We start from the raw sequence: 17,063 nt of genomic DNA, 5'->3' as shown, positions 1-17,063 counted from the left end.
TTTCTCCACTGCCATTATAGCCGTCTCTAGAAGGCATTGACAAGTCAGTGGAACGGCAACGTCGTTCTCCCATCTTCCTCCACTGCCATTATAGCCGTCTATAGAAGGAATTGACAAGGCAGAGGATCGGCAACGTTGTTTCCCTATCTCTATCTTCTGCTATTACAACCGATTATAGAAGGCATTGGCAAGGCAGTGAATCGGCAACGTTGTTCTCCTATCTTTCTCCACTGCCATTATAACCGTCAATGGAAGGCATTGACAAGGCAGTGGATCAGCAACGTTGTTCTATCTTTCTCCACTGCTATTATTAACCTTACTTTAGTGACTAGGAGCTGTGTATGCAACCCGCTTAACACAGTTAACAGGCGGAGTGTATGCAACCCGCTTAATACAGTTATCAGGCGAAGTGTATGCAACCCGCCTCACACATGGAATTCCGGTTCACCATTCAAACTACAAACGTCCATCAATATTTTATTTCTTTTATTAATACAGTAACAAAATTTGATTCTTCTTCTCTAAGTGCCTATCCGTTCCGGATGTTGACTATCAGCATGGCTATCTTGATTTTGTTGGTTGCGATTCGGAAGAGTTCTACTGATGTTTTACCCAACCACTTCCTCAGATTTGCCAACCAAGATATTCTTCTTCGACCCGGTTTCCTCTTGCTGTTTATCTTGCCTTGAAGGATCTCTTGGAGTAGCCCGAACCTTTCTGTGTTCCTCATTATATGTTCGAAAATTTGATTGGTTATACATAAATTTCGTTCGACATGAATGTTGTTCATTAATAGTCTCGTTTAATATGAATGATGATATAATTATCTAACGTTTTATTATATACCTCTTCTAACATGAGTCTCGTTTTTCGATTTTCAGATCAATCTCTCAACTAATTACACTCAAACCAGGAATACCAACAACCAGCTATGAAAGTCAAAAATTAGATACGAATTGCATATCATTTCCACAACATAGAAGGACTGAGCATGGGATCAATCAGCACTAGTATAATATGGTGAGTAGAGCTATGCATTCTCATCATCACAAATTTATCTCATCTATTATTATTGAATTTCCTAACTGACATAACTTTTGTGAACCCACCAAAGTGTTATTAATTCGATTCATAAGTTATGCAATTCCGTTATCTAAGTCTATTTAATCGATCATTGAATTTCGAACAGAGCATACCGTACCAAACATTATTTTGTGAGAATATTTTTGCAAGATTGAGGTCCACGTTAGAATGACAGTGGGGAAAGATAGGAGAACAACGTTGCCGATCCTCTGTCTTGTCAATGCCTCCTCTGAAATGTAGCTGATACAGGTTTATTGATGTCATATTAACTGTTCATTCTCGTTTAAAAATAGTTAATTATATCTTATTAAGCAAGACATCATATTTTCCAATCATTTCATTTTGAATTTCTATAATCAAGATAAAATATTTTGTTAATCTTATTTTATTAGACAAAAAATCTTACTTGCATAGACAAAAAATCCACAGCTAATACGGCTGATTGCCACGGAGAACCAACCTCAAAATCAGTTAGAGAGCGTACTGGAGGCTATGAAAAACCTCCAGATATCCTCAAATTCTTCGACACTTGAAATCAAAATAGCACAGAAAAATCGATAAAAGCTTTTTTGTTCAGCCCCCCGAGATTAGCCTATAGCCATAGCTGAATTTCAATCAAGTTCAAATGGCGACCCGGGAAATACCCGAGGTTTTCCCAAATACGAATTAATTATTAATCCTACATTGTTGAAAGACAATCTGGCAACAGAGCAAAGCGAAAAGAGATAGCTTTGTTAATTGATTGACAAGGATAGCAATACAATTGCTTATCAAACACTGTCATTATAACGTGTACCTCGCTATGAATTCTTGTTATCACAAATCTTTTTCATCGATAATTAAATTTCAAACAGAACATACCGTACTAAACATCATTTTGTGAGAAGATTTTTGTTAAAGTGATATCCCATTAAAAACTTTATCCTCGAGCTTTCTACCACTGAGAATATCTTTCTTTGAGAATATTTCATTGACGGCTTAAATTATATATTCAGGCGGTGGGACCTTCCCGAAAGGGGTCTCCACACCAACAAAAGCCATACGAATTTACTTTTTTTGAGAATATAATCTTTGAACCTTACAGTTGTGTTGTGAGTGATGTTGTGGTACTTTTCTATAATGAAAACACAAATTTTAATTGTCAACAACTTTCTATTATTATAAAATATTATATTTATTATTTTAAAATATTTTTATAAAATATAGATGTGGCTAGTAGAGCCACGAAACCAGGATATTTGTGTATATAATAATATTCTACGATAATAAAAAGTGGTTGATAATTTTAATTTGTGTTTTCATAATCTTTGAACTCATCCCATAATTCTGAGATGTACTCTATTTCTTTTTTCATTTCTTTCATTTTCATTTCTTTCTTTCTTTCTTTCTTTCTTTCTTTCTTTCTTTCTTTCATTTTCTTTCTTTTCATTTTTTTCATTTCTTTTTTCATTTTCTTTGTACTCTGTTTCTTCACCCAACTCCAGATCAAAGACTACACACAGATAATGTAACAACTACAGATGGAATCAAATAGAGAATGCATTTATTCAAATGCTAATCAATATATAATTATTAATTTAAAAAAATCCTAAATAAATGCTGCAAATCACCCCGAAGACCTCTGCTACTGCAGACATTGACAACAGGGCTAACATCTAGATGGGAATTCGATGAGAACTACTATCCAAAATTATTTTTCCCAAGCAATTGGGAGGTACCGGGTTCGATTCCCGGGCTGGCAACTAATTTTTGGATAGTAGTTCTCATCGAATTTCCATCTAGCTGTTAGCCCTGTTGTCAATGTCTGCAGTAGCAGAGGTCTTCGGGGTGATTTACAGCATTTATTTAGGATTTTCGTTAAATAATAATTATAATGTAACAACGTTCACTGTACTACGGTAAGCTGACTATGACTTGAATCCCCCCAAGCATGGTGTAAGAGATGCCAGTAATGTAAAACTCTCAGTTCCATGAGAGGTGAATATTACTTAAAACAATACGATGAAAATACGCATGTCTGAGAAACGCCCAAGGTTATTCAAAAGGTAGAGAAAACACTGTGATACGATATATTCCACTGGCTTCTGAGAATTCCTCTCTTGTAACACGTTCAATATGATTCTTCGTATTTCAATTCTGTATAACATTCTCCAGGACAAAGAGAGAAGACAGGGAATCGTAAGAGAGGAAGAAGGAAAGAGAAACCCTTTTAAGCACTCCTATTAGGAACTGATCCTTCTTCCCACATCAAACCAAAAACATGTCTCGTCATTTTTCCGAGAACCCCGTTTTTCCTCCTGTTTTGATACTCGATTTTCGTTCATTTTTCAACTTGTTAGAAGCAGTTGCCTCTCATTCTGAGCCTGGAATCGACTGATTTCCCGTTCATGTTTGCTTTCGTCGCTTCTTTTCAATTCAAAATATTTTCCCAGCATCGTTTTGAAAGCTGTGGAGCGAAACGTGGTCATGAAGTATTACTGCTACATGAAGTCATGTAGGTAGATATTATCTTTGATGTAGAGTAAAATCTTCTGAGAGACTTTATATGCCTATCAGCCAAGAAGTCCTAATATAATCAGAAATGACGTATAAAATGAAATAGGATGACGTTTGTATTTGATGATGAAGTTGTCAGAAATGTGAAATTATTTGGAGATTCTTAATCAAGTACAGCTGTGGAAGTATTACTGCTACATGAAGTTATGTAGGTAGATATTATCTTTTCCTACAGTTACGTTGAAAAGTGGCCATTGCTGCACTGATTACAGAACGCAAAGAATCACTTTTCCGCTCTAGTGCGGGAAAAATTTTTCTGCACTCCAGATTTGCAACATGGCAACGCAAAATACTTAGTAGGTTATATGGAGCAACAGTGCAGCAAAATCAAAATGAAGTTGGTAACAGTGACTGCTGTGGCTGCTATAGAGAGCAGAGGTGCAACGAAGCACAACGCGCTAATTATTACATTATATATTATATCGAGGACAGCAACAGCACAGTGCCACCACAGCACACACCACACAGCCGCCTCGCCATTCAAACACTAATAAGTTATTTGATGGATTTCAGGCAATTTTACCCATAATTACCCAATTTTCATATTCAATGGTAACTGTAGGAAAAACTTAATGTGAAATATGTGCGCAAAGTTCCTCTGCTGCACTCAAGAAACCATTCCGTAAACGTTTCTTTCGGTGCAGCAAACTGTCACTTTGCGCACTAGTTGCACAAATAACTATTGATGTAGAGTAAAGTCTTCTGAGAGACTTTATATGCCTATCAGCCAAGAAGTCATAATATAATCAGAAATGACGTATAAAATAAAATAGGATGACGTTTGTATTTGATGATGAAGTTGTCAGAAATGTGAAATTATTTGGAGATTCTCAATCAAGTACTGCTGTGGAAGTGATAATAATAATAATATCGAGTGACCTGGCTGGCTCAGGTCTGGTGTCAGAGTTTTCAGGTCGCAACTGGTCAATTTCAGAGCCTCTGACATGACCTAACGACTGCTTTTTAGGCAGCCGGGACCGACGGCTTAACGTGGAGGTATTACTGCTACATGAAGTTATGTAGTTAGATATTATCTCTGATGTTGAATGGAGCCTTCTAAGAGACTTCATACGTCTTTGACAATATCAGCAGAGAAGTCATAATGTAATAATAAATTACTTAAACAAGAATGACGTTTGTATTATTTGACGATGATGTTGTCAGAACTGTAAAATTAATTGGAGATCCTCGTACAATTACTGCTGTCTGAGCAATGAGATCATGATATCTACTTCTTACAATTGCTCAAATATTGATTATTATGATTATATTCTTAAATATGATCTAAAAAAGACTTATGATGGTGGAGTTATATGATGAGATTGGTTCTATTATGAGCAGATGGGATTTCGCCGAGGAAGATCATGTATGGATGCTGTATTCACCTTAAAGCAGATCATTGAGAAAAATCGTGAATACAATTGTGAAACTCACATGGCGTTTATTGATTGGCAGAAAGCATTTGACAACGTTTCAAGGGCCAAATTGTGGGACATAATGCTCGTAAAAGGATATCCCAAACATCTTGTTGCTGCAATTGCGGGTGCATACACCAATATAGATATCGTTATCACGTCCGGAAATTATAGAAAAACGGGAAAAATAAAAATTAATAAAGGTGTAAGACAAGGGTGCCCAATGTCACCTACTCTCTTCAATATATACACTGACGAGATTCTGGAAATTTGGAATTGATATGTTGACGCAGGGATAGAGCTCTGCAATAATGTTTTTATGAATTCTTTACTATATGCTGAAGACACTGTGATGATTTTCAACTCTGAAGATAAACTACAATATGCTATTTTCAAGTTAAACGAAATCGGGTTGGACTTTGGCATGAAAATTTCACTTCAAAAATCCAAGATAATGGCATTCAGGGGAAAGTGGCCAGTCAGATCAAGAATCGTGATAGATAATCAAGCATTAGATCAAGTGAGAGACTTCAGCTACTTGGGATGCCGCATTTCATTCGATAAGGATGAAGATGTTGGTGAAAAAGTGGCGAGATTCAGTGCGGTCTGTGGCACTATAAGACGAGCTATAGCAAGGCGAACAAGACAAGATACCCAGCTGAAGTTTTACAAAACAATGGCGATACCGTTAATAACATACGGTAGTGAGGCATGGATCTTAAACAGACAAACTGAATCTCGTATACAAGCTGCTGAAATGAGATTTTTACGAGCGGTCAAAGGTTCTAGTAGACTGGATAAAATAAGGAATGACAACATAAGAGCTGAATTGAATGTAGAACCGCTATTGGATATTCTGAAGAAATATCGGGAAAATTGGTTTACTCATTTATTCAGAATGCCATCCAATAGGCTCCCAATATTAGCATGGGAGTACAAACCCGAAGGAAAGCGAGGCATAGGAAGACCAAGGAAGAAATGGATGCCGGTACAGGCCAATAGAGCCTAATCCTTGTAAGAAGATGATGATGATGATAATGATTGGTTCTATTATCAAATATTTAAGATTCTTTTGAAGGTAATTGAGAAATTTGATAGTTCACATTCACACTAACATGTGAGAATTTCTTTGCATCTCACATTGAACTTTATGTATGCATGAACCTGATCTTAAAAATACTTATAATGTTAAAGTTATATGATGAGATTCGTTATATTAAAAGATAATATCGGAGCATCGAGCTCCGCACGTTTTGACTTTTGATAAACCGAACACAATTCTTTAAAACTATTGGGGAAGGGCCAACAGGCACAGCCCAAAACTGTTCTTTCCCTGAATTCTGATTAATACACTATAAATAGTCCAGAAAGTAGGTTATGTTCCATACACTTGAATTCAGGTTCAATTTCCTGTTTAAACATTTGAAAACAAGAAAATTCCGATTTAGATTATTTACAAACCAAATTGAATAACAAAATAACACTCACTAATCACTTAAAATTGTCAAATAATGAAAATTATGATATACTCTAGTTTAGGAGGATCATCATGTCATGTGAACAAATCAGATTATGTTTGATCAAGTCGATTAAATTGTCTAGCTAGATAAAATTTCTCGCTGATTGATTATGATTACACAGCTGGTAATAATTCAGTCTCTCTCCCACACAGGCACACGCATCTTCTGTTATCGAGAGACGACGAAATTATCATCTGTTTTCCAAGGATGAATTATCTTTTTAATGTCATTAAGCGAGTTTTCCCAAGGATGAGACCTGGTGCAATCGAATCTTTATATCATAAACCTACTATGTTCCAAATTTCGTGAAAATCGTTAGAGCCGTTTTCGAGATCCGTAAAACATAAATAACCAGATATAAAAATGCAGGAACTGCTCGCTTAATATAATAGGATTATCATTGCATTATTGATGCTAAGATACTAGTAGTTCTGTGAACAGTAGACCCAACGACATTTTCTCATCCACAAGTATCTGGTGTGACCTGTTCACCGACTTCTCTGCATAACACATTGAACTCGATGTAGAAATGAAAAATGAATGGAGAGTATTCGAGTTGAGAAAGTTGCAGCTGATCGATCTCAGCTTGCTCGAGGCATGTTCGAGGCATGCTCTAGGCTTGCTTCAGGCATACTTGGAGTATGTTTGAGGAATGCTTCAAGCGTGCTTGAAGCATGCTTGAATGTGCGTACAGATATACGCGCCTCGAACACGCTTCGCCCACGCTCCGATCATGAACGTTACGCGAGATGTTACGCAAGGGTTCGCTAGAGGTTCGAAATATGTTCGAAGGATGATCGCGCGCTCGTCGTATTGTTGACTTCGTTACAACCTAACCTCACAATGTTCAATCCAGCTGATCAGGTGACAAGACTGAATAAAATATTCTGACCAGGGGATTGCTGGGTAGGCTAATAATACCTTAATATCGGGGCACCGAGCTTTGCTCGTTATTTTTATCCATTGATAAACAGAACACAATTCTCTAAAATGATCGTGCTTATATTTCACAGCTGGCTATATGTCATCTTATGAATTTCGGGGATGCGATATTTTGATTTTTCACATACTCACTCGCTCACTCACTATTTTACTTTCCACAGCTGTTTCAGCCAAGGATGAATTATCCTTTTAATGTAGTTCAGCGAGTTTTTCCAAGGATGAGACCTAGTGCAATCGAATTTTTATATCATAAACCTACTATGTTCCAAATTCCGTGAAAATCGTTGGAGCCGTTTTCGAGATCCGTTGAACATAAATAACCAGATATAAATATACAAAAACACAGAAATTGCTCGCTTAATATAATAGGATGCTTATATGATAAATTGATGATAATTATTTTGTTTGTTACATTTATGTTGATTTTTTATTACAAAAAAAGTTATGTCTGTCAATGTTTTGAGAGGTGAAAGGCGTGGTTGGGAGTTTGGCTTCTTTCTTCTAAATTCTAATATGCTGGTACCTATTATTGAAAATGTTTTTATAATTTTACATTATCCAAGTTTGATGATTTGAAAATCAATTATTGATTTTGATAATGTAATATGCTAACACAGAGATCGTAACTGATCCAACAAATCTGCGCATGCGCTAATTTTGGTTAGTTCAACCTAGGAACATGCTCGAGCTCTGTTACATGCTCTGTTCGCGCTCCGCTCTCGCTCGACATGCGATCACCTATCGATCTGCTCTATTAGAGGTGCATTCTCTTTTATGCGTAAATTTCCCACAGTCGACGACGACAAGCATTGTTGACATTCATATTGTCCGAATTTCAAGTGTGCTAAAACAGCTGATTAAATAACTTTTCATTATTTGTCTTTATTATTGAAGGATTAAACATTTCTAATAATATCAACATATTGCAATTAAAAAGTATAAAAAACTATAAGCTCAACCTGCCCTATTAAAACATATAATATTTATAACATAATCTTTTAGGTTATATAGCTAAATTGAAATCCACCCAATCGGAGATTCTATCCTTGTCGACGACGGCATTTACGCACAAAGGAAACCCCAGCTATAACATTCGATCGCGGAGCACAGCGTAAGCCTGTACGCACCTTGAGGCATACCTGGGGCATACTTGAGGCACACTCAAAGCATGCTCGAGGCAAGCATGAGGCATGATTGAGGCACAGCAATCTCTGCCAAGTAACAATAATAATTCTCTGATAGAGGCCGATGGCAATAGTGACTATTCGACGGTGTAGAAAAATCCCCTCGTTTTGGGATGAAGCAGTTTGCAGCAAGCAGCGACCAAATTGAATTACGCCGAAACTCGAGCACGAACGAGTCACCGTAGCCCCCCTCCCTCACCACTACTCCACAACGCACACTCACGTACCGGGAAATGAATCAATTTTCCGAACTCACTCACATTTCTCCGAATCAGACATGATAGCCTTGCAGATAGATAAATAATCATTTATTTACTCAGTCGGAAATAAAAAACTTGAAAAATTTGCGTTTCTCTCCCGTGGATTGGTTTGGATTCCCTGCCGAATTCAGCTTGATAAGAATACTTTTTGTGTAGTTGAGAAGTTGATATTGTGGTAATTATTCATATTGAATGAATAAGACTAAGAAATTGTCAAAAAACCACTGATTTATTGAAAATAAGAAAGACCGGTTTCGGTTATTACACCATTGTCAATCTCTGATAAACTGAAACTTAATACAAGAGCAGCAGATCTTATACTAGTAGGCGAGTACTGCTATTGGTCGAGGGCATGAACGCCTGCCATTGGCCTAGCTGGACAGTCTCCTCCCCCTCAACGGTGTGACAAAATGGCGGCTTAAGCAACAGAGTCGCCATGATAATAAAATTTACTTTTAGTACAAAATAAGAACCAAGAAAACAAGTTTGAAAGATAATAACCGTTGAGGGGGAGGAGACTGTCTAGCTAGGCCAATGGCAGGCGTTCATGCCCTCGACCAATAGCAGTAATCGCCTACTAGTAGGCCTATAAATTCTGCTGTTCTTGTATTTAGTTTTAGTTTATCAGAGATTGACAATGGTGTAATAACCGAAACCGGTCTTTCCAATTATCAATGAATTAGTGGTTTTTTGACAATTTCTTAGTCTTTTTCATTCAATTGATTAGAATATTTCGAGCTGGGCCTTGTTGCATGAGAGAATCAAACCAGTAATAATTCCTCATTTAATTGATTACCAACTGAAATGTAATAGTATTAGGTGGATATGTTGTTAATTCCCTATTGTTATGATAATCACCTAAATACTGATATTATTAGTTTGTATTTTCTCATGAAATAGATCTCTGATCGTTTTGATCAAAGTTTTCAACAATTTTATTCACCAAATTGACATAATTCTACTTTCCATTCCATAATCCGTTAACATTCTAATATTTTTATTTGTGAAGATCTACTTCAACGCCTTCTAGACATATTCAGAATCATAAGGCCTCAAGAGAGAGAGAGAGAGAGAGTGTGTGAGAGATTGATTGAGTACTTTATTTATGTAGATTACAATATATACTGGCTTATACACTTATATACAATAGATTACAATGCATCAAAGCTATAGATGAATTTACATAATATATAGACCAAAAAATAATTATTAAACTGTATATGATATGAATAAAGCAATTTGTAATAACTATAGATAATTATATTGTTATGCATCTACATAAATTGGCGGAGCTTTGTACATATCAATGTCCATTCTTCGGAAAGAATATTAGAAATATCCTTCCTACTAACTCTCTACCAAAATATCCTTCCTACTAACTCTCTAACAAAGGAGAGAGTGAGAAAGATATTGATTGAATGATTGAGTACTTTATTCATGTAGATTACAATATAAATACTGGCTCATACACTTATATACAATAGCTTACAATAAATCAAAGTTATAGATGAATTTACATAATATATAGACCAAGAAAATAATATTGAACTGTATATGATATGAATAAAGCAATTTGTAATAACTATAGATAATTATATTATTATGCATCTACATAAATTGGCGGAGCTTTGGACATATCAATGTCCATTCGTCGGAAAGAATATTAGAAATATCCTTCCCACTAACTCTCTACCAAAATATCCTTCCTACTAACTCTCTAACAAACGAGAGAGTGAGAAAGAGATTGATTGATTGATTGAGTACTTTATTCATGTAGATTACAATATATACTGGCCTATACACTTATATTCAATAGCTTACAATACAGCAAAATTATGGATGAATTTACAAAATAAAAATTAAGAAAATAATTATTGAACTGGATATGATAATATGAATGAAGCAATTTGTAATAACTATAGATAATTATATTGTTATGCATCTACATAAATTGGCGGAGCTTTGGACATATCAATGTCCATTCTCCGGAAAGAATATTAGAAATATCCTTCCCACTAAGTCTCTACCAAACGAGATAGTGAGAAAGATAGAGAGGGAAAAAAGATTGATTGATTGATTGATTGGATACTTTATTTATGTAGATTACAATATATACTGGCTTATACACTTATATATACAATAGCTTACAATACAGCAAAATTATAGATGAATTTACATAATATAGACTAAGAAAATAATTATTGAACTGTATATGATATGAAAAAAGCAATCTGTATTAACTGTAGATAATTATATTGTTATGCGTCTACATAAATTGGCGGAGCTTTGAGAGAGAAAGAGAGTGATTGAGGGAGTAGGTAAGAGAGAGGGTTATAGGGTGGGAAAAGGAGAATTTGGGCTCATGCTGATCACGAGAGAGAATCAAAGAGAGTGTGAGATGGTAAGAGAGAGAGAAAGGGAGAATTTGGGCTCAGGCTGACCGCGAGCAATTAATGTCGCCGCCATTATTAATGCATCGGAGACCCATTGTACTCTACACCACACTTCACTTTAGAATCCGAGAGTAGCTTCACTTTGCCGTTATCTGCTACTTCTGTCTCTCCTCAGGGTACGATTGCCGACTGCTCCTATATCCCTTCTCCCTTCCACTAATATCCCAAACTATCTTCCGTCTTTGTTAATCCTTTCCCGTTATCCTATAATTCACCTAGAGACACCAGATAATCAATGCACATCTATAGTGAGGTGCAAGCTGTATTGGCAGATTGATAGGTGGACAGTAGATCAGCTGGATTCCAATTTATCTGAGTGACCTGGAAGCATAGAGAAAAGATAGTATAAGTAGATATCCCATGGTATAGGGCGTTTATGTCGCAACTTTTACTGTTATCCCAAGCCGATAGTTCACGTAGTTCTTTCCTATGCAGCTGTGTGATGCTGGAAGTCTCTCAAATTGTGCCGTTCATACACTATCACCCCAACAAAACAGTAAAAATTGACAATAATCGACAGTAATCGGCTTGAGATAACAGTAAAAGTTGCGACATGAATTCCCTATACCATGGGATCTACTTACGCTATTGTTTCTCTATTCCTGGAAGCTTCTCTCCAGTTTTTTAAGAGGGTGCTTAGGTTTCTACATGTAAATGACAGTATTATGTTGATATTATTCTGTGGGCCGGTTTCCGAGCTCGGGAATTAGCTAAGTTCTAGACTTCAAACAGCTGGAGTCAGAAAATTGACTTACCGAAACGGGGCCTAGTCGTAGTTTTTATGATAATCTTTATTTTATCATATCTATATTTGAGAAAGTTTTTCTTTAATAGAATAAAACATTCCTGAATATTTCAAAATAGCTGAAACTCTACACTATTTTCTCTTTATTTTATTTTGTGTTCAATTCTATAGTTTTTCAGAATTTTATTTTTAACGTGGACTGCGACTACGCCCTGGTTCAGAGAGACAATTTTCTGACTCCAGCTGTTCAAAATCTAAAACTTAGCTAAATCCCGAGTTCGGTAACCGGCCCTTGGTGCCAATATAACATAGTCTCGAGCTAGTAGAGTCATGCCGTAGGCTATCAAGTTGAAGAAGTATTGTCATTTATTAAAAAGTATTAACTATTGAAGTGTTAATAAGTGTTCAAGTGTTAATGTATTAAAAAGTATTGCCATTAAAATGTTAGTTCTGTTCACTAGACAACACACTTTTCCTACTATTCTCAATTGTAGTGAAAACAGTTACTCGACCAAGTAAGTAGAGTAGAGTTAGCTCGGTAGAGTTAGTATGCCAGTTACTCGACCAAGTAAGTAGAGTAGAGTTAGCTCGGTAGAGTTGGTATGCCAGTTACTCGACCACTAACTCTACTAGTGAAAACCAGGCTTATCACTCACACGCGATCGATTCACTTCACAGATGAGCTTCCTTTCTGTAGCTATACTTGAATGATGAACAAAATCTCAAAACCACGCATCGAAGAAGGAGAAAATTCCGTGGGAGGAAGACAGAAAAATGGCATAGCTTTCAGAGTAATAAAGAGAGGAGGGATGTAAATGATACGGTATCAATCACTAACATGTCTGAGCCGGCTCGGTCGAAATTAATTTCCCATGTCGCTCTTTTCTTGGGAAATATTCCGGCCAGGGAAACGGCAACAAGTACCATCCATCATTTTCCAAAGCTTCGATTCACTTTTTGCGGTCCGTGAATGCCAAACGTTCCCCTCGGGAGGTTTACTGACTTTAGATGACGTCACCATGTTCCAAGCATATATTTTGTCGTGAGCCCACATCGCATCTCATTTCTGAACCCAGTTCTGAGTTGGATTACCTATACAGGATATACCCATTTTCTAAAAGTGGTATTTATTCAAATAAAAATTCAAAATAGACAATCTGTATACCAATAGAAAGAGAAAGTTGAGTTGAAAATTGGGTTAGATTTATAGTGTGGTCCACGTTATGATTGATTGATTGATTGATTGAGTACTTTATTTATGTAGATTACAATATATACTGGCTTATACACTTATATACAATAGCTTACAATACAGCAAAATTATAGATGAATTTACATATATAGACTAAGAAAATAATTATTGAACTGTATATGATATGGAAAGGCAATTTGTAATATGATAACTATGGATAATAATCATATTGTTATGCATCTACATAAATTGGCGGAGCTTTGGACATATCAATGTCCAATCTTCGGAAAGAATATTAAAAATATCCTCCCCACTAACTCTCTACCAAAATGTTAATTTCGTTATTTAAACTAAGGATTTATTTATTAATGGAAATATTGTAAACGTTTTAATCAATAAAGAGAGAAAAAAAACTAAAGTTAAAAAATTAAAGAGAAAAAAAAACAGAAAATTGATAAAGTAAAATAATTATATAGGTAGATAAGATCAAATAATTGATTAATAGTATGAAGTAGGCTGAAAGTAGATCAGGGTTGATGGGAGTTTTGATACGTGGATATTTTCTATTTTAGTGATAACTAGCCATCAGGCTCGCTTCGCTCGCCATATCCGTCTGGACCCCCGACTGGATCGTCCAAAAATGAGGTCAGCGGGCTCGCTTAGCTCGCCTACATTTTTCATTTGGGCATGCTTCATTTCATCAGAAAGTCAAAGTACTGAGAAAACGCAGAAAAGCTGGGAAAAACGTTGGAAAGATGCTAAATTTTGGGCGTATCTTTGATGAAATATTAAAGTCACCTCATCACGAAATTCTTAGACCCTAGCTAACCCTCTGTACCAAATTTGAAAATTTTATGTCTATTACTTGATGAAATAACTTAGAGAACGCAAAAAACGCTAATTTTAGGTGTATCTTTGGCGTTATTGCAAATTCCTTCTAACACAACATTATTACACCCCAGCTGAGCTTCTGTAGTAAATTTGAACAATTTCTGTTCATTTTTTCTCGATAAATCTGAGAAAAAGCAAAAAAAAAAAAACGCTGGAAAAACGCTAATTATGTGCGTATCTTTGACGTTATTGCAAATTCCTCCTAATACAACATTATTACAACGTAGCTGATCTTGTGTACTAAATTTGAACAATTTCTGTTCATTTTTTCTCGATAAATCTGAGAAAAAGCAAAAAACGCTAATTTTGGGCGTATCTTTGACGTTATTGCAAATTCCTCCTAACACATTATTACACCCTAGTTGAGCTTCTGTTCTAAATTTGAACATTTTCTCGATAAAGCTTAGAAAACGCTAAAATACGCAGATTTTGGGCGTATCTTTGGACATTTTTCCAAATCCGTTTTTAGTGCGCCTCTAAAGGGCCAACAGAACATAACTACCAAATTTGAGCGTTTTTGGTCCGGTAGATTTTTAGTTCTACGAGTGAGTGAGTGAGTGAGTCAGTCAGTGAGTGAGTGAGTGCCATTTCGCTTTTATATATAGAGATGATGTGAAATACTTCCTCCAGGTTTAGTTTTGAAGCATCTAAATTTGAAAATCTACCTTAATCAAGGACTGACCACTTTGTGAAGTGAACAACTACAAGACTCAACCAATTTTGGACAATATGTAACCTTATCTAAATTTGGGAGAGGAATAGCACAAGGTTAACTTATTTCTTCTCTCTCTATCATTGTGATGATGTACTTATTGTATCAATCAAGAGAAGAAAATAGGCGGGAATGAGAAAAATATATCAACAAATTACAAAATACCAGTGTTTGATTACCAGTAATATCAGGATTATTATTTGATTATTTATTATTTTATTTGTAAAAATTTGGGAGAAGACAGTTTTGGGCTATGCCTGTTGTCTTCTCCCAATCATATTTTAATTATGATTTGTGATTGTGAATAAAATAGATAATAATATTATCGTGAATCAGTGTCTGTCTAGAACTTACTCAGAAATGCCAGTGATGAGTTGGTTATCGTAGACTATTGTCTGTCTATAGTGAGGTCCACGTTATAATGGCAGTGCTTGATTAGCAATGGTATTGCTATCCTTGTCTATCATTCAACAAAGCGAATAGCGCTATCCTTTTCTCGCTTTGCTCTGATGCCAGATCGTCTTTTAACAATGTAAAATTGATAATTGAGTAGTAGCTCTGTGAAAATCAGACCTTGGACAGTTATCAATCACAATCTACTCTGATACTGTCCATCAGAGTAAATTCTGTCCTGTCCTGTCCTGTCGTGTCGGCTAGATATCGGCATAGAGAAAAAATAGCATAAGTAGATATCCCATGGTATAGAGCGTTTTTGTCGCAACTTTTACTGTTATCCCAAGCCGATAGTTCATGTAATTCTTTCCCTTGAAGCTGTGTGACACTGGTAGTCTCTCATATTGTGCCGTTCATACACTCTCTCCCCAACAAAACAGTAAAATTCGACAATAATCAACAGTAATCAGCTTGAGATAACAGTAAAAGTTGCGACATAAATTCCCTATACCATGGGATATCTACTTACGCTATTGTTTCTTCATGGTACTACTTTACACCTGTATACGTGTATAATCCAGTTCTTTAATATAATAATATTTTTTAATTCCGACCATATGATTTGGTGATTTTTTCATGAAATCGTTTGTACTATTAATGAAGTTTGAACATTTATTCTGAAAAATCTAGAAGGAAAATTGGAATTTGGGCTTCCAAGTGCACGAGATTGATATTTTTAGAATCTATGTTTGAAATTTGGAGATCTAAATCATTCCCGTTTTTCCGGTATGCAATCCACAAGTTGACATGTTTTGATGCGAACAAACGAACACACGAACACACGAACAAACACAACCCTACTCTCAGCTTGAGATAACAGTAAAATTTGCGACAGAAACGCCCTATACCATGGGATATCTACTGACACTATTGTTCCTCTATGATATCGGTATATAAACGACTAATGGCTGTTTGTGCTCTTGTATCGACAATGCTAATAATCTGATGTAAAAAGTTATGCTACTATCATCAAAAGCTTACCGAGTTGAAAGCAGAGAAAAGTCGGGAGAAAATAACATGCTACTTCAAGTTATCAATTGTATGCCTTACTGCATGCAATTAATAGTCCACACAATAGTATATTTCGCACCTAGGGCGAAAATGAGACTTTTCCGGCTCGAAATGGGGTTTCAAGTCCGAGGCCTTAGGCCGAGGACTAGAAAAGATTGAGAGCCGGAAACACATTTTTGCCCATGGTGCGAACGCTATTTTTCGCCACACAGAAAAATAAAACAATATACATATATGAAAATTATTGTTTATTAGGCACTCCCGAAAGCAAAACTGGAAGGTCATAGCTCTAGCAAATCTGAGGTTATCTGAATATCAGGAAATGTCCAAGTATTTTTATTTTTTATTCTGATTTGTCTAAATAACCTAAAGGATTATGTTCAACTATGTGGGAGGTTGAGTTTATATTTTTTTATTCTTTTAAATGACAATAAAATGATATTATTATAAATGTTTTAATTATTGAATAATAAACAGTAAACACAAATAATGAAAAGTTTTTGATCAGCTGTTTTAGCACACAGGAAATTTGGCCAATCTGAATGTCAACGTCAACAATGCTTGTTGTCATCGACTTGGGAAGTTTAGGTTACAAGTTCTGTCCTACTCTGAAAATCGAATTTGAATAGTTTATGATATTTATATC

General features: G+C 35.7%; 1 protein-coding gene across 1 annotated transcript in view; it reads left to right on the top strand.

The window, feature by feature from the left end:
* LOC120351574 overlaps positions 1-17,063 on the top strand; it is a gene marked incomplete at its 3' end in the record, with an annotated part of 256,312 nt that overhangs the window by 22,016 nt on the left and 217,233 nt on the right. Inside the window, 1 exon segment of the mRNA XM_039429405.1 lies at positions 882-1,020.

This window comes from Nilaparvata lugens, chromosome 5 (assembly GCF_014356525.2).
Source record: "Nilaparvata lugens isolate BPH chromosome 5, ASM1435652v1, whole genome shotgun sequence".
Classification (NCBI taxonomy): Eukaryota; Metazoa; Arthropoda; class Insecta; order Hemiptera; family Delphacidae; genus Nilaparvata; species Nilaparvata lugens.
This window is presented reverse-complemented; position numbering and strand designations above follow the sequence as displayed.